The following is a 26,863-nucleotide window of genomic DNA, read 5'->3' on the forward strand; positions in this document are numbered from 1 at the left end:
AAATCATTGCTTATGGAATTTCTTTCTGCTTCCCTGAGGTGAAAATGCAAAATTATTTGATATTTGCTGCAAGGAATGATCAATATAAGTAAGAAATATTGATTTGTAGGCCATGTTGACTACATAAATGCTGCGTAAGGGTAATGGAGCCTTTGTCTGACAGTTAAATTATAAGGTGCATTGGTGACTCCATTGTCTTACATCTTTAAATGTACATGAGGAAGCTTCATTGCCTATAATGGTTAGAGCTGGAGACTGGCAATCAACATGATGATTCCTACCCAACCTACATTAAGTCCAGACTAGATTTTAAAAATCGATAGCACATAAATGTGTTACATCATGCGCTGAGAATGGAAATCTATATCCTTCCAACTCATTGAGGATGGGTTTTTCAAAAAGCAAGTGAATTTTACATTACAAAGTTCTCTATCTTGTCTTGCAGAGGCATCCATAAATATTTTTGGGATCAAGTTAGCAATGAATCAAAATGGAAAAAAATATCCCATTTCCAGTCTTACCCTCATTTGCTTCATTTGTATCATTTCAAACAGTGAGTTACCTATACAAAAAACAAGGACTTTAATTGCAAAAACCTTTATTTTAAGAGTGCAATGTATTCTTCACAGTACACTGCATAAAAACCTTGTCAACATGGTGTATATTCATGAATCAAGTGTTTAGCATATTAGTCACTGAGAGATTGCATACTACGTCATGATCCATAGCAGCTACATTAGTTTTCTTCCATTGAACCTAATATGCATGCAAAATATCCATGAGCAGATTGAGCTTTTCGTCAATTTTACTCATTATTTGAATGTGTTCGGTGAATATATTTTTCATTTTTTTTCAACCACGGATTGATTACAGATATCTGAAGTTGCAAGTTGTCTTGGTTGTTGAAGTTGTTACTGGTCAAATAAGTCACATGGGCTGCTTGCAAGTAGAAAAAAACCAAAACAAATAGCACTTTACTTGAAACTGAGCATGCTCCCTTGCTGAGCCAACAAATGTCCAGAAGAGGCAGCACATTAATTGTACCCAGCTTTTCCAACATCTGTAAAGATCGGGTCCTTTAGTCAAGCTTTTTGGTGCTTTTATCTAATAGCTGATTGAATCAGCTTTGGAAAAGTCCACTGAAGCGCCCAGTCCATCTACACTCTGTAGAGGTGGATCGAATTTAACATGTTGCTACTTCCAGTTGAGTGCCTTTTTTTCCCCAAGTCTGTCAGTGTCCATGATTTACTTTCTGTGGTGGGATGAGGTGAGTGAGAAGTGTTTCTGATCCAAATACTTATGCAAATTTCAGATTGTCTTCCATGAATAGTTGTTCATGAAACTTTGAAATTTTCTCTCTCTCAATATTTTTGCAAGTATTTTTTTTATATTGATTTCATTGATGTGAACAGAAAGTAAATTCACAGGGGGAGAAAGACTGATGTAAATTAATTTCAAAACTGTTCAAATAGACCAGCATTTGCAATACCTGCATAATTCCAATGTTTCTGCATGTATTTAAAATTATATTGGTGTATATTCTGAGAATATTTTGCAATAATTGCCCTTATTTTGTCCTTTAATAATTTTTTGACAGTTGTTTTAAAAACAGATACCGGCTATAACATTGTCCCATTTGCTAAGATTATTTACTAGTATGTAAAGGATGAGATAGCATACTTGGTAAAGTCCTCCCTTTGAAAGAGCATGTAAAGGTATCAGGTGGTCATCAAAAGCATGAACATCTACACCACAAGGTCATATTGGGGCAATTCTATCACTGCTTTGCAGTAAATCCAAACAGCTGTGCTACCTACCATTGGTAGAAGTTTCTTTTGTGATTTCTTTGAAACATATATTCTGACCCTATAAAGCATGGCCTCTCAATCCTCAGGCCGTGGCAGGTTGGCTGCTGGTCTGCAGCACGGTCAGCTACCAGACCGGAAGTGGCTGTGGACCAGCAAACCGTGGCCCTCTAGACCTGGGCGGAGAGGCTGTGGCTTCTTTTGCAGGGCCCACGGCAGCACTGGGTTTGGCCCACCCCACCGCCCAGGGGGTGAGGGTATCCTTACCAGTCTTCTGTCTGGAAATTCCAGCTGTGGTCAGCTGTGGTCAGCTGTGACTGCTGAGCCACAGCCACTTCTGGGCCGTGGTTTGCTGGGTTGCAGCATAAAATCTTTGGGAACTCCTGCTATAAAGCATTCTCATTGAAGGTTAAAAGCAAGGGAAGTTAAGGACTCCATACACCTTCTAGGAAGTGTTCAGTCCCTTATAATGTTGGACCTCCATGCATAATATTGGACCTCCATGCATATCTGACATGTTCAGTCAGTTACAAGACTGGCAAACTTTTATCATCTGGGCATGCACTTGGATAGTTTGTGTGAAATAAATTTGCCTAGGCCTAAGGATATAGTGTGGCTGATCTTTCTAACACCCTTGTGCATTCTAGACCTAAGCCAGTATACCTGATGAAAGATGGTTCTTTTCATTGAAGAGGGACCCCATTGCTTTCCTTCCTTACCAGCTTCTGGCAAAGAAGGCTTGGCTTTCTTAAACTATGCTGATTTGCGACTGCCAAATCACCTGCGTTAGGTGACTAACATAATCTAGAGCAGCATTTAAAATTCTTTACCTTATCCCACTGAACTGGCCCAGCCCTTAGACAGACAAAGATTGGGATGACATAGGCTAAGTACAGATGTTCAAAAAGCCCATGACATAAGTGTTCTATCTGTTGGAGCTCCTGCACACCCCCCAGCATACTCCACAGACTGTCCAGGATGATGGAGACTCCTACGTGAACTCGAATGGGCAAGCTGTCCCTGATTGGGTGTCTGGTGCATGGGAGCAGTTTTCCCCACTTACTGCTCCATCAGTGGCAGGAATCAGAGAATGACAGAGAAGCAGGGCTGGAAGGGACCTCTGGGCCAGGCTGGAGACACCCAGGGGCCTGGATCCAGGCAGAGGAGCCTGTCTGCCAAATGTCAGCAGGGGCAGGCCCACAGTCATCTCGGAGCCATGATGGGGGATGGAGGCATCTGTCCCACCTGGATCTGCCATGGACTGGGGAAGGAGATAAGAGAGGTTGAGAACAGGATCACTCAGGTCAACTTGGACACAGACACAGGCACTCCCCGCTAAATCCTGTACCTCACCAAGCAACAACAGCAGCAGCAGCAGCAGTTGCTGTGCTCCCTGTCCTGATGTGCCATGACCTCACACACACACACACACACACACACACACACACACACACACACACACATGCATCCACACACACACCGAAGCCCTATGCTCTGCCAAATGCTAGCAGCAGTGGAAGTAGCAGTGGTAGCAGCTCCAGTTTCCACCATGCCATAGGCCCACTCAGGGCCAGGCTGGAGACCCACGCACACATGCATGCATGCACACACATACACTTGCATGCATGTGCAATGCCTCACTGAATGCCAGCAATGGCACCTCCACTCCTTGCTCCACTGTACCATGGCCCCACTGGGCCCAGGGTGGAGACCCACACACACGCGCGCACACACAGACACACACACACATATACACATGCCCCCCCAATCCCACTCCCAGCAGAAAGCCAGCTGGAGTGGTAGTGTGTGGCTGTGCTGCTTTTCGCTACACCAGGAACTCTGGCAGGGGGAGGGGTGGAAAAAACCCCTCCTGATATGGGGGGCAGGGGTCTGGCCCAGCCCAGCACTCATCAAGACCCAAGATGGGAAGCTGGGGTAGCCCTTCTGGCAAGGGGCTCCTTTTACACCGCCTGCCCTTCCACAGTTCCTTGCATGGTGAAAGGTGCCACTGCACTGCAGCTCCTGGCTGCAGCTGGAGGAAAGGAGCCCCCTGGCCTGGCTGCAGCACATCAAGGGACTGGGGTGGCTGCTCAGACAGAAATCCACCTTCTCCACTCCCTGCCCCTACCAGGCCGCAGCTCACAGCTGGCTGGAGGGTGAACATGGGGCTGGGATCAGAGGCTGTCACTGGCTCAGGTCAGTGACCGCTGAGGGGGCAGGGCTAGCTCAGTGCTCAGGCAGAGTAGACAAGCTCTGCATGAGGCGTGTATGCTGCCCTGCGAGGGGCCCCTGGGATGCTAGCAAGTGCAATCTAGTTTAACACCTAATGGGATATAGCACACACGTTCAAAAAACCATTGTAACCTAAAGCGCTTTAGTCTGATAGCACTTCCATCGAGGGTTAACTTAGAGTGGGATCCACCATTTTTAAAATGCTCTCTGAGCCATGCATGTCTATTCTGTTACAGCTATAGAGTGCTTTCTGCATGCAGTACATATCATGTCTGTACCTAGGCATAAAGATCATCCTAGCAAGCCTTTCCTGAGCTGTGTAGGTCTAGGTTAAAACTCAGGATCTGAGGTAATGTGTTAATTATAAATATTTCATATGAGAAATTTATAACTGTACAAGATATAGTAAATGTATTACAAGAAAGAAAATCTTAAAGAGACCAAAACCTACAGCTGGTCCACAGCTATATCACATATTTATTATTTAAATATTTAGGAAATGTTTAAACATCTGTAAAGAAAATAATTTGTCATGGAAGGAAAAATAGCATATTTCTGAAAATGTATACAATTTTATTATTTTACTAGAAATACAGACTTAGATTTTTCTTTGAATAATCCAGTTTACTGGGGGTTACATGGTTAGACTGTTTCCTTCATTATTCCTGTGCACTCCCACTGATTTCACCCAGCTTGAACAAGTATAACTGAGGGCAGCAATTGTCCCACTGTAATTATTTCATGCTGAAGTACTTAGTAATTATTGTGTCACCTGCATAGCATTAGCTCTAGGAACATAAGATGCATCTCTCTTTGATTAGCTTTTAGTAGTGGTCATTGGGTAATTTGGAGTAACAATCATACTGTTTTCATTCTGTGTAATGTGGCAGTTCTCTCTAATTACATATGCGTGTTCTTAATTAGGGGCCTACTGTTGCTAAGGGAATCTGTGCAGTTTGACACCTATATGCATGTGGAATTCTGCTTGATGTAAGGAAACTCCTCCTGGATATTTATACAGGACTGAGCCTTATTTTAGCATTAATCTGATGCCTACTAATGGTAAACTGCTTTCATTAGGCTTTAATATTTTTAATGTAGTTAGTGCAGAAAGAGGTATGTAATATTTTCTGAAAGACTGAAAAACTAGTTTAGAATTTTATACTTAAAATATTTATATAAGGACATGTATTTAAGAATATAAAATGGAACTACAAAAGGATTTATTTTATAAATATACATAAACTAAATATATGAGTGCAGCTGCTAATATACATAGTTTACACACACACATAGTACAGGCATGCATGCCCATATACGGTAATAGCAATAGATGGGCAATACAATTTTAGAACAAAATAATGTTTCGCTTCCAAACACAATGAGGATCAGTAAGCATTTATGCACTTCTCTAAGTGAAAGAATTTATACGATCAAAATCTGTAGGGATCCAACAACTATATTTTTTATACCAATATATTCCCTTAGGTAATCAAGCAGTTAAATATATATTTTTTTAAAGTGGATGTTCTTTAGCATACGAAGAACTATCCCAAATGCACATGGACTGCACCCAGTCTGTGTTCATGCAGCTTACTTTAAGCCACTTAAATATAGACCAGGAGCAGTGTGTTACAGGCATTTTCCACTGCTGGGAGCCATGTAACTCAGGGTGGGGGAGTGACTAACAGGTCTCGGCTGGTACGGGGTGGAATTGGGTCCATGGAGACAGTTACCCAGTCATGGCCTCGGGATTAAATATAGCCCAGTAAGGGTAGGGGGTTAGTTGAAGAGGCTAGGCTTTCACAGTCCCGAGGTTGAGCTGCAAATGCATACAAGAATTAGCAAAATTGGGTTAGCCCTTTCCTAGACTGGTTTAACTCTTTCTCAGTCTAACCTCGTACACCTCCCGAGGTAAACTAATTTTGATCAGGTACCATGTTTTGGTCTGTTTAAACTCTCTGAATGCCTGCACAATTGGATATTTAGCTTGAACTAACTGTAGTTAGGTCAATCTAAATATATTGCCTGTAAGCACCTGTAGAGTCTATGTTTTATCTGGATCAAAAGTGAGCGTTCAGACCTTACTGGTCATGTCCAGACAAGTGCAGATATATGGTTTGCCATGAACTAGGAGTAGCGGCACATCTTGTGCCGCTCTTACTTGTCCCTGGGGAATTCCTAAGCCACGTGTGCTCTGGCACACATAAGGTTACCCTGGGTCGAGTAGGGGAGGCTAGGGCCGGCAACTGTGCTGGCCACAGCGGCCTTAGCTGGGATCTTGGGGGCTGGGGAATCTGCAGCTGTGAGACTCCTGCAGCTGGGAGCCTGGCTGGCAACCTGAGAGTAGCTCCTGCAGGCCAGGCTTTGGTTTTAGTTGGCGCACACTGCAGCCATGTGTGCCACCCTGTTTTTTTTCTACACGGGCTTTTTTTTGACCCCGGGATCTCCACCATCAACTCTCCACCCCCCCCACCTCCCCACGCTGCAAGGTAGCAGCATAGGAAATGCCTGAATGCGTGGTGTGTGGCATCACAGACAGCTCTGTGGCATCACATACCACATGGCCGTGCATGTCTGGACTCAGCCACTGAAGGTATCTTCCAGGCATCTACCATTTCTGTGATATTTCTAAGAGAGGTCAAACGGCTCTCCATTGTGGATGTATATAACCATTCTATGCATCATCTTGGTTAGCTCTGTCATCTGTGCACTTGTGAGATTAAGAACATGTGTTTAATCTGAGAAATAATTCCCATTCTTTTAATCATATTAATGAAGCCATAGCCAGACCAATTGTGCATTGGCTGTGAAAGTGAATGGGTACAGTATCTGAGTTTAGAGAAAGACATCAAACAAATAGGTCATACCTATAGAGCTCGGGAGAAACATTCTAACTCACCGCAACCTGGAAGAAATGTTAGGAAAATATATTATAGATATCTTCAGGAGTAGGCTGGCACCTTTAGGTTGGACACATCTGCTTATATAAGAAATGAAGAGTGAACATTGTGTAATCCCTCAACTATTCAGCTACTATGAAGCCTTAGCACCTTTCCCAGGGGTTAATCTGTTGTTATAGCATGTTTAGAATTGTTTAGCTCTGTAAAATGGCTGTGTTATTCCATTTTTGTTTTATTGTTTTGCTGCTGCTTAGTTTTTAAGTAGGAATAAGAGTACTTGAGTTTTAATTTCCTTCTCCTGCACCTACTGTTTATATTTGTATGGAAAGGAAAGTGCAAATGAAAATATCAGAAAATAATTGTTCTTGCTAGTAGACTACACTTCCATCTAGGCTATATAGAAGCATCAGGAAAGCCATATATAGCTCTAGGATGTTTGAACAAATCAAATAATGTAAATACAGTTAATTTTCTTGTCTTCCAAAGGAAACTGCCAGGACCATGGCATTGCCTTGCCAATTATAGGTGTACTCCATTTACCTGCCAGTCAGCAAAGGCAGCTGTAGCTTATTTTCCAATTCCCCAGTAGAGCTTACTATAGAAATATATGTTCGCTAATATACAGGCAGTTTCCATTTAATACCTTTTCTTAGTCACAATACTGAAGTAACTGATTTTTAATATGCCTTAAAGCACTTAGAAATGCTGGAAGCATCTTCCTATTGGCCAACGATACCTGATTTGTAACTGTACTGTTACTTTCTTTTTTTTTACTACAGTGTCTGTTGCACTGAATAATGTTTCCAGAGCACATTTTTTCCTAATAGATCCTATTTGTCCAGGAGGTAGAGAGAAAGATATGAGAGGATATTGATATGACCTCCAGCACTTTAATTATGGGAACATTTTTCCAATAAAGGCCTGTGTGGATAACATTTCTTGTTAATTCTGTCACTAGCATGTGTGTGTGTGTGTGTGTGTGTGAGAGTGTGTAATAACTGCCAGTCTCCAAATATCATTGAGCTGTATGGGTGACTTAAAAATTAGGGTGTTTTGGGGATGGTGGAGGGATCTTTCGTTTTATTGTGGCTGCAATGTTGCCTGTGATTTCAAATGAGCTTTTCATTCTTTGCAGCAAGAGCTGAGCTATTGGATAAGTGGCAGCACAAAACATACATCTGCACTATCATCACAGATTCATTAAGTGGCCATTCAAATGGGTGGAATATGTTATATAAATTGGCAGCAAGTTACCAATGGATGAAGGTGAGTAAGAAGTCTGATTCTATGAACTTAAACTTGATAATTTATGTATGTGCAGGTGGCACTTTGTTGCTACAAAAGCTTCGAAAATTCAGTAACTAGTAACCTGTTCTTTTACCTATTGATTTTCTTCATAGTAGGTGTCCACTGGCATTAAATGTTGCTCAGGCAAGGTATGTCCTAGGATGTTGACTATCTTGTTGAGATGGTCCCATGAAGCAGTCCTTAACAAGTTGCAATCTTCATATTGCACACATTTCATTTTGTGCTTAAAAGTTCACAGCACATCTCTTGCAAACTTGCAAAAAGACACGTATCACTGAGGGTGCTGGAGTGACACTAAAGAATTTTCTAAAACAAGGGCTGATAATCATATCAGTCAGATGTGATGCTCTGTAATATTTTGATTTCAAGTCTACATGGACAAGGCATTCATTAGCTCTCTGTTTTTTATCTTCTGCATGTCATTAATCTTAAAACAGTCATTTATGCTTGTGTTACATGAGATTTTGATGTTGACTGTTAGGCTTAGGAGAAGGACACTGCTGACAATATGGAGCCAGGGCTGTAAGGGAAAACCTTACAAACTTTAAAAATGGTTTTGCTTCTGCTGCTTAGTGCTTCAGCCGTCAGTCTTTAACCTCTCACAGTCTTTGTTTTTCTGATGTCCTATTCCTGGTATGAGTAGTTCCCCTGAAGTGAGACTTCTTGAATACAGAATTGTCTATAGTTTTCTAAAATGAAAGCACAAACCTACACTCTGTATATAATGTCACTTTTAACAACATTGGATGTAAAGAAGCTTTTGAATTGTTTTAAATAAAATATACAAGGCTAGAATATATAATCTCTGTGTCTAGCTGACTCATTCTCAGCTTCTTACATTTGGGGCACTGAAGTCCTGCTTGACAGATGCTTCATTTCTGTGGAAATGTCCTTGAATGATGATAACCTTATTTCTGGCAGCCAAATAGGCAGTACACTACAACATTCCTGTGAACAGCTACATAGGATGTGGGTATCTGAGTTTCGCTCAGTTGTTAAGGTAGACTGCAGCAATTAGTGTTGTGCTGCAACAGAATGGATTCAGTAGCTTCACTGACAGCACCTCATTTTATTTCTTGAGGAAATCTATGTGCATCTTCCTTTAAACTAGGAAGAAGTTGGTCCATGTATTTTTGTGTCTCTCACAAGGCTTCTTCCTTACCAAAATTCAAGAGCTAAATTTTGCTATCTATGCTTTTTCCTTCTTTTGATTTTCTAAGAATGAAGATAAAGAGCTTTTAGCTTGAGTAAAGGGTGCAGGATATGGCTTCAAATAATTGCAGTTCACATGTGTATAGCACAAAAATCTGCACTACAAAGGAAAAATAAAAACTTGCTCTAAATGAATGGTTCTGGGCAGACCCTGGAATATGTAATGAGTAGGATTTGGAAATCAATTTCAGTCGAAGTAGGATTAGGCCTACCATGTGCATGTGAATACCTGAAGTTCAGTTATCAAGGCTCTCAGTAGAATTAATCAGTTCTGGTTTAGCTTGTCTATTGGGGCACCCCTTCTTATTCTGGTTTCCTTGGGCCTACTTCTGCTCTGATTATTATTGGCTCAGACCTGCACTCCAAAGTAGATTTTCTTTGAATAACAGACTTGGAGGCAAAATAAAAGACCCACCACTTGCACTTGAAAAAAGTAAAAAGAAATTAAAATTATTTGAAGCCTAAATCTAAAGATATAGACAGATGTGACAATTGTGTTACCAAAGGAAACTAATATAAGCTATTACAATGCAACTGTTATATCTGCACGATTCTGTTATGATACATGTGTAGTCATGTTTCATTCAGTTCAAAGTTAGAGTGATTTAGCTAACTCAGCAATGCCAATAATATGGATTATGGAACTTCTCTATCTGGCCTGCCTGGAGCTATGGCCTGCCATGGAGGCCCTTTGGCCCTGCTGGCCATGGCCATCAGCGGCAAGTTAGCTTGTTGCTGCCACTCCTTGAGCATTGCTATGCATTCATACCCCTTCTCCCACACCCACCACCACCATCTCCAGACCCACTGCCACTGCGATGGCCACGGCAGCTGAACCCACATTCCAGGCTGGATCCATCCTTCAAGGAGTCCGATGGTCTGAATCCAGTCTGGGGTCTCAGGCGGGTTTGATATCTCTGAGTTAATTCATAGGACCCAGGTATCAAGCCGATAGAAGTTACAGCATAACAGCTGATTCTTGCTTCTGAGGAATGACGGGCACTCCCTTTTAAAGTGGCTAAAATGTATGTTTGTCCATATTTGACTTGAGTTAATAAGGTATCTTACTTTGTAAACACCCCATGTTAACTGCCTTGGGCTCTTTTACATTTCAGAGTTAGGGAAGTTACCAAGGATGCAACCCTTTCTAAAAGAAGACTCCCTGCAGAGTGATTTCAGGATATCCACTTTGTTTGGGATTTGAATTGCCTCCCTGTAAAGAAGAATGAACAAGCATTGCCTTGTTGATTGTCATGTAAACCTGAGTATCCATATGGCTCTTGAAATTCTCCATTTCATTTTGAAGGATTTTTTTTTCTTAAATGATTTCACTCCTGCTGTGTCTATTCTGGGATGCAAATGTGTTTCAGTATCTAAATAATCAAACAGTAACCAAGGTAAAATATTTATGTCCAGCTATTGTTACTGAAACAAAGGAGCAGAGTGCCGACAGAATGCCTCTAGTGAGCTTGTTCACATAACACAAACTTGGACACTGCCTGGGCCCTCACTTCCTTGCCTATGCTGCAAAGTGGCGCATGTACAGAAATGAGGAAGCTCTAAAGCTCTGACTTAGCTACAGACATGGATATTCTCCTGAAGTCAGAGCCTATAGGAACAGGATCTAAGGCCCCTAGCACACGTTAAACTTAGACTGTCAGTTAACCACAACTCATGTTGAAACCTATTCACATGTGAAAGCAGTTAATGGCATGTTAAAACAAGGAATAAGCCACAAGTTATTATGCAAAAAATGTGTAATCACTTTGTGACTGGTTCCTAGCATACCATTAACTGAATCTGTGGCCAGGCTGGAGCTCCCAGCCATAGGGATGTACAATATGGGAGCTTGATATTTGTCGGTGCAGGGGGAACCCAGGATCATGATCCCTGGCTCCTCCTGCACCAGCAATAAGATGTGATGGTATCTGATGCTGGATCCCACAGTCATACCTTCTCCCATGCACCTGTGGCATGGTAGGAAGTGTGATTTTGGGGATCCTGCATCAAATTCCACCACACCTTTATTTATACATCTTCTAGAGGCCTAAAATAAAGATGGCCACTGATCTCACTGGATTTGGGTATCTCAGTTATACAGTTTCTGAATTATTTTTACACGTTGTTAGCAACAGTTTCTTCCTTTTCTTCTTTTTTGAAAGAAAGATGTTTTTAGACTGAAAGAAGGCAGTTTCATATATTTGCTTTTGTACCAGTCCTATAAGAAGAAAATGTTCAGGCTTCATATGTTTAAAATGCTCGTCTCTTTTAGCAGTTTTAGTAAATTTGAATATGATCTAACTGTATCTCGAAAATACAGTAGGCCTCCCACAGCTTGCTTTATTATGTTGCACACAAACATATATCATGTTACATATATCATGTTTCCTTTCCTACTTCAGTATTTACTTGCTTTTTAAGACCTGTACTTATGAATTTTAAGCAGTTGGTTTAGTTACTGTGAACAGTATATACAAGGTGACCTTACACTAACAAATTATGGGAATTCAATTTCATGTTCTATACTAGGATCTTTGGAGAAAATAAGTATTGTAGCAGACCCTTATGTAATGTATGAGGAAATGCAAACCGGTGCTTATATGGCCATCCTGTAGTTGGATGTAAAGGGTTACAGACTGTTAGGTTAAGTACAGACAGTCAAAACGCCCAGGGCTGAATCAATTCAGTCTTTGAATGTTAGTCTAAGCTGCCAAGATTAAACTGAGAAACAAGTAGACAGACATTCACTTTTGATTCAGGAAATGCAGCCACATACCTGCCTGGCTCAGGCCAGAAGCCAGGGGATGCTAGACCACACCTCTCTGGCATATAACCTGCATAGACTGTGTGTTTGCTTCCTCTTCTTGCTGCCCCCAAGGCCTCTGGGATTTGCAGTTCAGAATCACAGCAGAAGGATTCTGCAGGGTTGCTCATCTCTTCCTCTTCCTGCTTCCAGGTACCTCTGTGATTTGTAGTCTGCAGTCACAGCCAGCAGTAAGTTCTTAGCAGAGCAGGGCAGGGCAGGGCAGCTCTGTACTCGGGGGAAGGGAAATTTAACTCCTGGCCCTGGCCCTAAGCTGCAGCTGGGTTTTGCCTGGGGAGGGGGAAGTCCCTGCCCCACCCCCTCACAACCCTTCTCTGATGGAGCAGGCAGCGCAGCCCAGCCCAGGGCTACAAAATGCTGGGATGCTGGGGGACTCTGTTTTAATTTGAACCAGGAAGGGTTGTGGAAAAGAAGTTTCATAAACAGGTTTGACCCAAAACAGTTAAGTCTGATACTGCATTCAACCAGGTTCATTTTAAACCAGTTTCAGCCATTTTGAAACTGCTTTATGTGCACTGAACTTCTGTTCTGTTACAGATTAAAACCAGTTTCTGATTACTTAATTCAGTTTATGTATAACTTCTGTCCCTAATCTTAGAGTTTATTTTTTTTTGTTCAGTATATGAAGAAAAATCTTAATTACATGATTAAACACTTGATATTTAGGAAGAAGTAGGTGACTACATAAATTTTGGTTGGATATTAAGGTTTGGATTAAATTAAACACTGAATCATAGGTAATTAGCTATTGAGTAGTCCCTTTGGCTTCAGTAAAATACTCACTTAATATTCATCATATGTATGAGTGCTTTCCTGGAGTAAGTTTGGAGAGCCAGATTGGTTTATTAACAGTCCCAGTTAATAGATTTATAGATTGTAAGGTCAGAAAGGGCCTTGGAAGATCATTGGGTCCAGCCTCCTGCACCAAGCAGGAAAGATAAGTGGGGATCAGGTGACCCCAGCAAGGTGACTGTCCAGTCTCCTCTTGAAGATTTCCAGGGTAGGTAATCACCTCTGGAGGGAATTTTCCAGGGTAGGCACCACCTCTGGAGGGAGTTATTCCATACTCTGGACCCCTTGACAGTGAAGAAGTTTTTCCTAATGTTGAGCCTGAATTGATCTTCCAGGAATTTGTGGCCATTACTCCTGGTTTTTCCCTTGGGTACCCTGGTGGACAGTTGCTTACCGAGCCCTTGATGTACTCCCCTAGTGTAGAGATAAGCTGCTACCAGGTCCCCTCTCAGCCTTATTTTCTTCAGGCTGAAGAGTCCCAGATCCCTCAGCCTTTCCTTGTATGACTTGCTATGTAAGACTCTGATCATATGGGTGGCTCTTTTTTGGACTCTCTCAAGCTTGTCCATGTCCTTGTTAAAGTGTGGTGCCCAGAAGTGGACACAGTACTCTAGCCATGGTCTCACCGGTGCTGAGTAAAGTGTAAGAATCACTTCTTTGATTTTCCTGGAGATGCATCAGTTGACACATGCCAGAGTATTATTTGCCCTACCGGCTACAGTATTGCACTGCCAGCTTATATTCATACTGTGGTCTGTTATTACCCCCAGGTCCCTTTCATTCATAATATAGTCAGTTTGACAAGCTGGAATAGCATATGCAAACTCTGCCTTGTGGGAATACCTCAGAAGTTGCGTGAGCAAAAAAAAAAATCCCATCTTTGGAAAGATAGTTAAAGTAGATACAGGACACGTTTCCTCTTCAAAGCATTACTATATATATAGTAGCATAATTTGCTACATATAGCTATGGTACACAAAACACAATAAAAAGAAAGAATCTGTTCCCACTTTATCATCTTTCATAAGCATGTGTTGCTTCTTCATATGGTTAATTAGGATTTTTTGTCAATGTTTTTTCAATTGAAAATACATCTTTTTCATATTACAGTTTTCAGCCGAACATGCCAGTTTTGCCAAAATTGTTATATTTGCTCTTGGGTTGGGTCAGGTTGATGAAATATTTTGTTCCCGGTCAGGTCAGTGAACAAAGATTATCTCGACAACTGACTGAGCTACCATAATGCCTCCTGGGAGATGTAATTGGGCTGCTTTACTCTCACATAATACTTTGCTGGATTGTTGGCCAGACAACATCACTCACAATATTGACTTGTGGGACTCCCATGATGCTCTGCATGCTTTAGATTGGGGAAAGCTAGCTAGAACTTTAAATTGGTAAACTAATGTTTCTGTGTGGTGTCAATCCTTACTCACCTCCTTCAAGCCACAATGAACAGATTCAGGAAATTAATTATGCCATTATATATAGATAAAAACATACATGATAATATATTAAAATTACCCTGAATAACGTAAACGCTGGTCAAAGCCATCCATGAAGTAGAAAGCGTGATCAAGAATGAAAGTTATAATGCTTCTCTTGTATCTTAAATGTTCACTACTAGAATGACACTACTAGAAAAAATAATTTCTAAAACACAAATTAGTCCATTCTCATAATTAAGAATGCATATGGATCAGGTCCTCAAAAATATTTAGCCTTTAATTCCCATTGAAATTAATCAGGCCTCAAAAATTCATTCCCTGGAGATTCACTGCAGAAATATGTCCCATCAAAGTGCAACCGCTGAGATAGGGCTTAGAAAGAGATTGCAGGTGGTAGACCTTTCAGGGTTTTGTAGATAATAAACAATACCTTGAATTGTACCCAGAAGCTAATTTACTGCCTCAAGCAAGGTGTTGTGCTGCATATTATAAAAAATATCCCTACATATTGCATATTTAATTCACTTGAGACATTTACCAGGACCAATTATTGCCGCCTTACTCGTTGCTAAAGAACAACCTTTATAAATTCAGGAATCTTTCTGAAATACATACTAATAGACCTTACCAACCTTGTGATTTATGTGGTTTTATTAATTTGTATAAAGAATGCTAATAAAGTCACACAAATTGGGATTGGTTAGATCTAATACAGTGCATTTCTGAAATAGGATTTTCCCACTTTATTCCTGACAACCTGCATTTGCAACCATTCAGTTATTTTATTTTGAAACGGCTTTTCAATTATATTCTAGTGCTGTAGGGGAAAGGTTTTTGACAAAGGCATGACATAAACCATTTATATTGCAGCTCCATCATAGTTCCCATAGCTAAACTAGACTGGACAGTTCATTAAAAAGAAAAATTAATAGCACAGGGTTGCAGGGAAACAATAACAGATTATGACTGGCCTGTGGCAGCCCACTGAATTCATGTAGTGGAATAAAAATGATTCCCCTATCTCATAAATGAAGGTTTGTTTCAAGGTTTTAGGCAAAACCTATACTTCTAGTCCTTTACAAGAGAAAGCTATACTTGAGATACATACTCTGTTCATAGATGTAATATTTTGTAACATTTCCACAGACAACTAATCTATAGCTTTTAACTTGATAAGAAGTGAATATTTCATAAAAAATGAAAGCAAAACAATAAACATATATTCAGGTGTGTACATATATATATATATATATATATATATATATGTACACACAGACACACATACATATGTGTGGGCATGGTTTTGTATATGCATATACAGGGTTCGAATGACATTCTGACACTTGAGGGGGGTCTGCGGTGTTGGCAGCTGGAAGGAGCCACCACTGCTGCCTGAGGCGTGGGGTGAGCTGGGGGGCTTTCATCTCTTATGGGGGGACTCAGCCCCCCCCCCCCCGAGTTCCACTATAATTCAAGCCCTGTGTGTATATACCAATGAGGATTGTACTGTATATTGGATTAACCCCATGGAAGTCCACAGACGAAAGCAGGGAGTGGATGAAGTCTTCCCTCCATTTATTGGCCGGTCAAGTAGGTGCATAGAGCCAGAAGCAAATAACTATTTCTTAGTCCAGAACAAGAAGTAAGGAAGAATTGAAACAGCTCAGTGCTGTCTGAGATGGTGTTCCTTGAAGCTACTCCCTGGAGTTACCCCTCTCCTAATGTTGTGCCTAAAAGTGCAATGGAGTCAATGTAACATGTTTTCTTACTCTCTTAAGTGCACAAAAACATAGTGCAAAAGGAACACGAGTAACATGTTTTGCACACATTTTCAAAAGACATTTCACACAATAGAGATTTAGTGATACGCTGACTGCTTCTAAAGGTGAACAAACAGTCTTTTATTGAAGGCTACAAGGTTATGGGAGAGCTCAGGATATGAGTGACTGGTGCCTCCTGAATTTGGAGGGGCACTGGCAGAACCTGCCAACGGCAGCGGCCCTGTCAGGGGGGCACCAGCCCTACTGACAGCATCAGTGTCAGCTGTTGGGGGGGCACTGGCCCCATCCAGGGGGGCATGTGCACCCCTGTGTGCCCTCAACCAGTCGCCTATGGCTCAGGAAATGTAGTACTTAGCCTAATACATGTTTAAAAGTCAAATATGACATTGTGCAATATGCTTAGGATGTTAAATGCAAAAAATAAGCTTGCTGTGGTGTGTACTGTCTCTGTGGGGCAGATAACTAGTGGTCTCAGCTTGACTCCAATGAGTATTGGCTGATTCTGCTGGAAACTTCCCATATATGAAGAAAAAGAAGTGTGTAGTGTAGCCCATTCTCCTCTATTGAAGATAAATGACCCTTGTGGAGACAGATGGCCTGCTTTGCCAGTCTTGTATCAATGTGCTTAGGGAGTTAGCATTGGGCATAGGGCTAAAGGAAAAACGAACACACAGTTTGAAAAGTTTCATCAATCCAATAAGCATGCTAGCCAGATTGACAACTTGCATAAATTCACTGTTTATACTTTGTTGAGTTGAGGTGGTATGAAGGTAAAGAAATCCTGTCATTCAGAAAAGTTCTTTGCTTACTCTAATTACAAGTAACACTTAACAGTTACTAAAACTCAGTTATCTTGGGGGGGGGGAATTCTGTATTTTTAATTTATTTTGTGCATTGTACATTGTTCTATTCATTTCAGTGTTCAGCGTGTAATATATAGATATTTTTTCTTTTTATTTAAATGTCCATAGATACTATTCCCTTTTTCCCTACCTAAACATTGGAGAAAAAATGTTATCCCAGGAAACAGCCTTTCTTTCAATGAACCACAATGTACAAATGGCTCCAAAGAGAGCCTAACAAAGGCTCTGTTGTGCTATATCACAGCAAAGCCAATAACCCAGCGGTTACTGCTGATTTGCTGCATTCTTGCAACATAAACAAAACAATACAATAGTAGTGTATTCAGGATACCTGGTGTAACATACAATAGAGTTTTTTGAGTTAGAATTCTGCAGAAAATTGTATTTGTTCAAAAATAGCCTTTCATTCAATGACTCTAGGAGAAAGCAGAACTATGGATGTTTCAATAGAGAACCTTATACATAGAGGAAAGAACAATTAATTTATCTTTAAATACTTTCTTTCCCCACACCTATAGAAAATGGTGTAAAAAAAGGTGTAATGACATATATATAGCTGTCTGTTCGCCCAGTTGTTGGTTAAGTTAAAATCTTATTCTTCACATTTTCTTCTTGCCTTCCAAATCAGAATCTACTTTCTCTAAACTATGTGAAATCATGTATGGTTAACAGTAATGTCTTTTGTTCTTCTGAGCTAAGCACAAACAGTCAAAAAGCCAGAGGCTGAATCACTTAAATTTTTGCAGATTAGTTAAAGCTGGGTAGACTGAACCAATAACCAAGTGAACAGACATTCACCGTTGATTCTGGAATTGCAGCCACATGTCTTCAGTGGCCCAGGCCAGAAGCTGGGATGCTAGAGCACACCTCCCTGCTCAGCTGGAGCAGATAGCTTGGACCAAGTCTAGCCTGCCCACACTGCAGAGGAGGGGGGTTTGTGGGGGAGGTGCAAAACATCCTGGGATGCTGGGGGGTCTATGAGTTAACTTTAATCTGGAATCTGGAGGGGTTCTGGGACAGAAAAATAAACCAATTTAACCTAAATCAGTTAAGTCTAATACTACATCCATCCAAGATTATCTTAAACCTGTTTCAACTATTTTAAAGAGTTCTATGTGCACTGAACTTCTGTTCTGTTAGGCTAGGGACAGACATTCAAAAAGCTTGAGCCTGAATTGATTCAATCTTTGCAGGTTAGTTACATGGCAGGGGGCATTATCACCCCATCAGCAAAATGAATGGATCTCAGATTAGTTCAAGCTCTTCTTAAACAACTTGTTCCAAAGAAGGAATCAAGGGACATTACCAACTACCTGTTGATTAGCTCCAAAAAGCCCTAAGCAACACTGTCCTGTCTGCCTTGTTTCTCATAGCATGGACCGTAGCCAGCATGTAGTATTCTAGCTAATGCTGAGAGGTGTCTGTGTAAGGCAGAAGGGAGGCAGGAATCCCTGCTTCAGCAGGGAGTTGGGTGGGGCAGGGGAGGGAGCAGGAGGAAGCCAGGCAGATGCCCTGTACCTCCAGGTTTTGCCAGAGCCACAGCCAGAGAGCAGAGGGGAGGGATAACCCAGAAGGCTGGGTTGGAGCAGAGAGCAGAGCCTCACCCAGAGATACAAAGCAACTGGGACGCTGGAGAATTCTGATTTAACTTAAACCAGGAAGGGGTCTGGGGCAGACATTGCATAAACTGATTTGATCCAAATCAGTTAAGTCTGATACTACATTCAGCCAGGTTTATCTCAAACTGGTTTCAGCCATTTTCAAACTGGTTTATGTGCACTGAACATCTGTTCTGTTACAGGTTTAAACAGGTTTCTGATCACTTAAATCAGTTTATGTGTAATGTCTGTCCCTAGCCTTACAGATCTGAACTGGTTTCCGATCATTTATATTAGTTTATTTGTAATTTCTCTCCCTAGCCCTGATGATATAGAATTACTTACTATACCTGTGAGCTGTGGAATTTTAACAAGTTTGCATAACTTAACTGTGGAAAAGCAATTAATTTTTACACTATTTAATTAAACCCACTTAATGGACAAGAATTCAATTAACATTTGCTTTCTCCACCTCATTGTTACCTCACCACTCATTTGTGCCAATTTGTTTTATACGATGAAACCTATATCTGGATATACCCATCTATAAATGAAGTATGCATATGTGAGCAACATTTGTCTGCATCTGTAGATATCTGTGCATTATATTAATCTAAAATATAGATTGAGCAGTATAGTATACATGGCAGTCTTGCCCATAGAACCCAGAGGATGAAGTGGTTTCTTGATGAAATTATGTATTATTCCTTGGGTCTAATTCTGAGCCACATATACAGGTATATATTTGGATTAGCCTGCAGATCATCGTTAGCACTTGCTAAAGAAAAGAGAGGATAAACTTGCTCAAACTTCCTTGAGAAGTTTCTCAGGCAGTGCCTACTCTGACAGTCTGGCCCCATGTTTAATTTAAGGTGTAATGGGAATCAGCCACAGAGCTATTACACATATTTTGTATAACAATTTTGGTATACCTTTCCTTGTTTTATCACTCTGTTAACTGCATCGACGTGTGACTGGATTACTATTTAAGATGTGATTAACTGGTTAATTACATCTTACGTGTTGTATCTACCAGAGCCTGAAAGCCTTTGCATTCAAGCAAGACGTGAGCTCTTGTATTGCTAGATGCTGAAGCTACTCCATGCTGCCTACCCAGTTTCTTCACCTCAGGCATTGTACTGCCTACATGGGGTAGGAATTGCACCTGTTAGATTGGGGAAAGGATGTACAGTATCAAATCTCTGTTTTACTCCTTGCATGTTTTCTAGCAGAAACCCTACTTCTTTACTCTCCTGCACAATAGGGGAAGATGGGGTTGATGTTCCAGAAGCTTAACCTGTCATCAGTTCTCTATAGAATAATGTAAAGGGTCATAGTTTGAATACCGCTCCACAATCAGATTGCCTTAAGTATTTTGAAACCTGTTTACAGAAGAGATACAAAAGGGATAATATGCATGTTCAGTATTACAACTATACAACATATACTAGTGACCTTTTGGAATTTTTTATGTCATAGGTTTCCCTGTGATACACACCAGGTTCTTTGAGAGAGAACTTGTGTAATCTGAGCAAAATGTAGTGGAGTATCAATCATAGTGGAACTGCTTGAGGTTCTGAGGTTTTCATGGCTAAGGTAAAGACAAAATGATAGATAAAAGCATCCTAGCAGCTGGTCCATGAGATGCCACAGGTTCTTGACAGTATATGGCCAGTTTTTAGAAGTATGAGTCAAAGATATAACCAATTATTAAAAGTGATCTCAAAACAAATAGAAACTCATTTCATGGTATGTTCAGCACCTTGCAACTAGCAATTTCAGACTGACTTGTAAGCAAGTGGGAAGAATGTATAAAACATAAAATTACATATTCAGAAAATTACTTGTGGATTAGACCATGAACTGTGAAAGCATCACTTTTCTTTATTTCTAAAATGATAAAACTGACAGAGGTTAGAGGAGTTTGAACTGATTAATGACCTAAAGCAAAATCTTCTTAACAAATACAGCAACCAGTTCTCCAAAGTCTCAAACTCTAGCAAACAAGCTGTAGACTCACTTGAATGCAGAATGCAAGAATAGCCAGTGTACCTACCCATCAGTTTTGTGTTTTCACTCACCTTCATACATTTTGTCCACCAGTTACTCATTTCTAAAATGTTAGGTAATTTGAATCCTTGTTTTAGACTAGCTGTGCAGTGATTGACATAAAAGATTTTAAGAGCTTCCCATTGACTCCCAAGCTCTATTGTCCTTAATGTACTCTCTGTAGAAGTTCCTAGTGTTGTCAACTGTCATTTCAGGTTTCTAGTGCCAGGTAAAAAGGAAAAAAAAATAGGAAAAACATTTTCCACATGTTTTTCTCGTCCAATAAATATTAAAAAGTCCATATATATATTTAGAGAGATTTATTTAGAGGCATAATCTCTCCCAGTTCTTCTCCCTAAAAGTGCTTTTCCCAGAAAAGCATAATTGTTCCAAGAGCATTTTATTTAATATTATCACTAAGAGGAGATTTTTAATACTGGAAAGTGGTTGAATTGAAATGTCTCATCTGTGCAACATTTTTTGAGAATAATATTTTCATAAAAATAAGATGAACTTTAGAGTGTATTCCATATGAAAAATTAGTCTATTGCTGATCATAAGGTGATCTTGTGGCCATCTACAAATTCATCAGGGGGGTCAGCCAGGAATAGGAGATACAGGCAACCCTCGCCGTTCACAGGGGATACATTCTTGTATCCCCTGCAAATGGCGAAATCCACGAATAAGGCACTATGTTCATGAACGCAGTCTGTGTTCATGAATGCAGTGCCCCCAGTGGCTGGGGGGGGCATGGCTCTGGCAGGAGCGTGGCGGCGGCAGCAAGCACAGAGCTCCTGGGGAGCTCCTATAAGTGTCTAAAGTGTATGTAAAATGCAGGTTTGTCATTCACAAACATTTGAAATCGTGAATGCCAAACCCACGAATAGTGAGGGTTTCCTGTGCTCTGTTTACCAGGGCGCACCTTGGGGTAACTAGAAACAATGGTCACAAACCAACAGAGAGCAGATTTAGATTGGACATCAGGAAGAACTTTATGGTAAGGGTTACTAGAATTTAGAATGAGCTTCCAAGGGAGGTGGTGCTCTCCCCTACCCTGGATGTCTTTAAGAAGAGACTGGACAAGCACCTGCCTGGGGTCATCTGACCCTAGTGCTCTTTCCAGCCCAGGGCAGGTGGTTTAACTCAATGATCTCCTGAGGTCCCTTCCAACCCTAAAATCTATGAAATCTTTTTAAGCTGAACTTGTCTTTCCTCAGATGTACATGTTTAATCACTCTTACTCTTCTTTTTAATTTGTTTTCTTTTTCCCCCCTCTTCTTCTATGATAAGTGCCAAATAATAATAATCTGTGGGAAATGATAGTGGTTCCTTTGGAGGATAGTCAATAGAATGAACTCAGTAAACAGAATGAACTCAGACTAAAATGCAATGAAAAACATACTGCATTTAAAAAAAATATATTGTTCAAATGAAATACTGATTTTGATTACAAGTGGGCAGGCCCAGTGGTCAGTGGTCAGGGCTGTCCTGGGGGAGGGTGTGAATTGGGGTGTGCTTTGGGGGGGCCCCCTGGAGCTGGACGGAGCAGCGGTGGTGCAGAGCCTGGCGGAGCGGCGGCTCCACGTCCAGCTACTCACAACCGCCCACTGCCACCGCTGCCGATGGGAGCAGCAGGTTCTTTGGGTCTGGGATCAAAGCGGGGGCAGGACCCCACATGGGTTGATTAGCCTTAGGCCCCACACCCTGCTCGGGTCACCTCTGCCAGTAGTTGACAGGTTAATCTACCTATCTCTAAGATTCAGTGGCTGTTCTAACTGCATATTTTAGCAGCATACAGGACCAAATTTGGAAATTATCCTCACCTAAAGGGGTAAGAACACTGAAAAGATTCAGTTCTGATCTATTTCACAGAAGAACAGACAGTCTTAGCCTAGGATGTCTCAGCCTGAGAAAATATTGCTATTGTGTGGTAGCTTTAAGGACTGAGGAAGTGAAATGTGACAGTGTTCCCACTGTCACACTTTAAGCAAGATGTGCTTGAAGCAAGACAAGCAAATTTAAAAGCATTGTATGAATACACATACAGGTGTTTTCAAAATGATAGTCACTAATCCAGCTAACTTGTTGGAATATAGCTACTTTATTTTAAAAGCATGCTTGTAGACTTTTCTGCATTAGCCTGCCATTGGGCACATTTGGTAGCTTCCTTTCCCATGGCTCCTGTCATTGGATAAGCAAGGTATTTGGGTGAATCAAGGCTACCATGCCATTTATGTTCAGACATAATCTTACATCTGTGAAAAATGAGTTATGGTGTCTCACTCGTATGTGGCATTTATGCCCTTTCCTGGAGAAGCTTACCTTCACGTAGAGGAACTAAATAAAAAATAGACTCATCCTTCAAACTTACTGAATTGCTTACAAGTAGACACGCACTATCTGGGAAAGCTTTTATATATTTAAGATCTTAAGTGGTGTCTGTTGAACAAGATGATTCCCACGTGGTGCTTATATTAAAATGCACCTGCAATATCTTCTTTTACCCAGACTTTTCAGCTTGTTTCTGTACCTCTGTAGGTAGAGCTGACCACCTGCATAGAACACTGCATACTTTTGATGCCTAGAGATCTTCATTAACTGTTAGAAAAAACAAACTTTAATGTGGTAATAATTCTGAGTATTTCTCTTCTGAAATAAAAAGAAGTGAAGGGATTTGCAAAAGGCCATCCAGAAAGTTAGTGGCAAAGTAAGGATTATAGCTCAGAAATTCCTAATCCTTGTTTTTTCCATTTCCTGCACCTTTGAAATAGTTCTTCATCTGTTCCTTCATTCTGAAATTAATTTCTTTTTGAACATGTTTGTATAAAACACTATTCATACAGAATTTATCCTTTGTTGTTTTGCATGGGATATAAATGAAAAGGATTGCTGTAAATTGTTTTTTGTTAGTCCTGCATTTAGATGTGTTCTTTCATTTCATGAGAGAACAATCAGTGCGCCACATTAATGCAAACACTATATAAAATAATAATAATGCTGAAGTCAAAGTTTGGGGCTAAATACAGAGATTCAAAAAGCCCAGGGCAAAATCAGTCCAATCTATGCCGGTTTCTCTAAACTGTGTGGATTTGACTGGGAGCGAATGGGACTCACGTTTCATCTTTGGTTGGGGGGGCAGGCAGATGCTCTCAGTGGCTGAGGCCAGAAGATGGGGGTGATCCTGCATGCCTCCCTGCATGCCAGGTATTGCCAAGGGCAGCCAAATGCATCCATCCCTGATTGGCTGTCGGGCATATGTCTTCCCCCCGCTGACCTATCATCTGCAATTGACAGCTGCAGGTAGCCAGTGGAGGGAGGCATGCTCGCTCTTGCTCAGCAGCATGGGAGGTCTCTGGGCTTTGTCCAGGGTGGAGGGAGTTGGGGTCCACCCCAGACAGGACAGAGGCAGGAGAAGATTGTGATTCATGAGCTGCTAGGGGGCGGTGGTGCCAGCAGCACACACTGCATTCCCAGCTGGGTCAGCAGGGCACAGTGTGTCCCTCACTTGTCCTGAGCCCCAGGACCATGCACTTGAGAGGCTCTGAGAAGGGCTTGCAGGATTTCCCCCCGCCCCTCCCTTGGAGCCAGTGCCGAGTTCCTGGCTGAAGCCACTTCTCTACAGCTGCAAGGGCATGGCTGCCACCCTTCCCTGGGGACCAGAGCCCATGTTAGTAGAGAAGTGGCTTCAGCTGGAAATTTGGGGCTGGCTCTGGGGAGAGGGAAATCCTGTGAGCTCTTCCCAGAGCTGCTTCAGCCCAGGATCCTGGGGCTCAGGACAGGGGAGGGGATGTGCTGGAGCAACTCTGGATTCCCAACCTCACCCCTCATCTCATCCCGGGCACAGTCCCAAATTCATGGCTGAAGCCTCTTCTATGCAGCTGCAAGGGCATGGCTGCCGCACCCCCAGGGAACTGAACCTGCATCTGCAGAGAAGCTGGAAATTTGGCACTGGCTTTTGTGGCGTCAGGGTAGAAATTCTGTGAGCCTTTCCTGGGGCTGCTCCAGCAGAGGGTCCTGGGGCTCAGGACAGGGGAGGGATTCTCTGTGGCCCAGGAACTTGGGGTGTGCAGCTGGCACCACCTCCACCCAGCAGCTCACAAGTCACGCTGTCTTTATCCTGCCTGCAGCTGACAGACAGAGAGCTTTGGAATGAGGCCAGCTAGGTTGTCCATAGCTCCCTGCAAGGGAGGTGGGGTGTGGGGCACAGCACAGGCACCTGGGATACTGGTGAACAGTGACCTACCTTGATTCATGAGCAGACCTGGCACTGACATTTGATACACTGGTCTAACCTAGCTCGAGTAAGTCTGATACTACATTAATCCAGATCTATCTTAGACTTGGAGCTACCAATTTTAAAGCAGTCTGTGCCTCTCAGACTTCTGTTTTGTTACGGGTACACACCAGTTTCCAAGTGCCTAAACCGGAAAAAGTGTAATGTCTGCACCTGGCCTGGGTTTCAGTAGTTTTAAAAAAAAAAAGAGTTGAAAAAGAACAGAGCCTTTGATTAGAAGTTTAGCTCTCACCCTTATCTCTCCTGCAAATGAATGGGACACTTAGGACACATCTACACGCTGCTGTGTTTTAGTGCTTCCTTTTGGAAGTACTAAAGCATGGAGCAGTACGGGCACATTATAACTGGGAAGCAACCGCTATGTCAACGTAGTTGGTGATCACTTGTAGACCCATGTGATCTTTGTGTGTAGACGTGCCCTTAGTAATTCACTATTCTGTCCACTGTTATAAGTGTTACTATCTAATTAAGCAAACCTCTTTAAATAATAGCCACTATGGTTGCTGGACTTTAATAGATTCCAGTCTTTTGAAAATGTTTTGCACTTGTTGATGAAGTGATTATCCCCAGCAGAGTAGATGTAAGTAGTCTAATCAGATTGCATTAGTAGTGGCAAAAACATATTCCAGACACCATGTTTACATGCAGAAGTTGACTGGAATAGATATTAAAGGATAAATTGTTCTATAGTAGGATCCTGAAAAGAAAAAAAAAAAATTATTTGACATAGTTGCTTCTCTCACTTGTATCATAGAAGCGCTTATAAAGTTAAGCCATTCTGGAATAGTGATATTGTACTTGAAAAGGTATTCCATATTACTTATTCCCACATGCAGAAAATGCTCAAGAATAAATGGCAATAAACTTATATATCATTTGGTCTTCGCTGGAAAGGAAAGACTGTGCAAAATCCATTGAATATTATATAGTAGATTTACTACTCAGTTACATTGATTTTGACCAAGATAACCGAAAACCTGACAGCTGAAAAATCTTTTAAAGGTACATTGGTAGTGGGGCAAGATGCCTACAGCTTCAACTCTACCAAGGGTCCTATAGCTGGCTCAAAGTGAGTGATGCTGGGTGCATCTACACATGCAGTTAGCATGCAGAAATAAATTCCAGTGCAATTTGCACCCGAGTTAATGGCTCCTGGGCACAGTGTATACATGTGTGTCCAGAAGCACAGCAATCTGAGCTAGGGCAGAGCAGTCCTGGGCTGGCAGGGGACCTGGGGGTCAGTCCCAGTCTCCAGTTGGTGGCTAGCTGGGAGGCAGCCCTCTCACTGTAGCATGCTTGTGCCCCAGCCAGTCCCAGTCCCAGTCTACACATCCATTTTAGTGCACTACATGACTGCCATAGGGAAGTACTTGTCCTGGCCAATGCTATTTTACAGAGGAGTTAATTAATTTACCGTGCCTCAATACAGGCATATGTGTAGACAGTGACACTGTACTGCAGAGCTAATTAGTCACCTCCAGAGTAAAGCACACATGTAGATGCATCCACTGCCTATGGAAAGGCTGTGGTCAGAGCAGCCCTGGATGAACTAATTCCCTACATTGCTGAACATCCTCAAAGTATCATGATTTGTTTAAAGCGCCCAATAGCAATTTTAAAAACAGCTTCCAAGGAAGAACTTCTGAGCTTTCCTGCTGACTCAATTTGATTTGCTACATCAATGGGAGAACATGAAACTCAGAGGTGCCTGGGTGTAAATAGAAGGATTTCACCTAATGTGCACAGGATTATTT

At 41.6% G+C, this 26,863-nt stretch overlaps 1 protein-coding gene across 4 annotated transcripts in view; it reads left to right on the forward strand.

The window, feature by feature from the left end:
- The window catches only part of CDH11 (cadherin 11), a 117,825-nt gene that overhangs the window by 53,988 nt on the left and 36,974 nt on the right, over positions 1–26,863 (forward strand). For all 4 annotated transcript variants that reach the window (XM_059713887.1, XM_006273673.4, XM_019492917.2 and 1 more), the window contains exon 2: positions 8,076–8,206. The gene's annotated coding sequence lies outside the window, so the exon portion shown is untranslated. The remainder of the gene's footprint in view (positions 1–8,075; positions 8,207–26,863) is intronic.

Source organism: Alligator mississippiensis, chromosome 10 (assembly GCF_030867095.1).
Source record: "Alligator mississippiensis isolate rAllMis1 chromosome 10, rAllMis1, whole genome shotgun sequence".
Classification (NCBI taxonomy): Eukaryota; Metazoa; Chordata; order Crocodylia; family Alligatoridae; genus Alligator; species Alligator mississippiensis.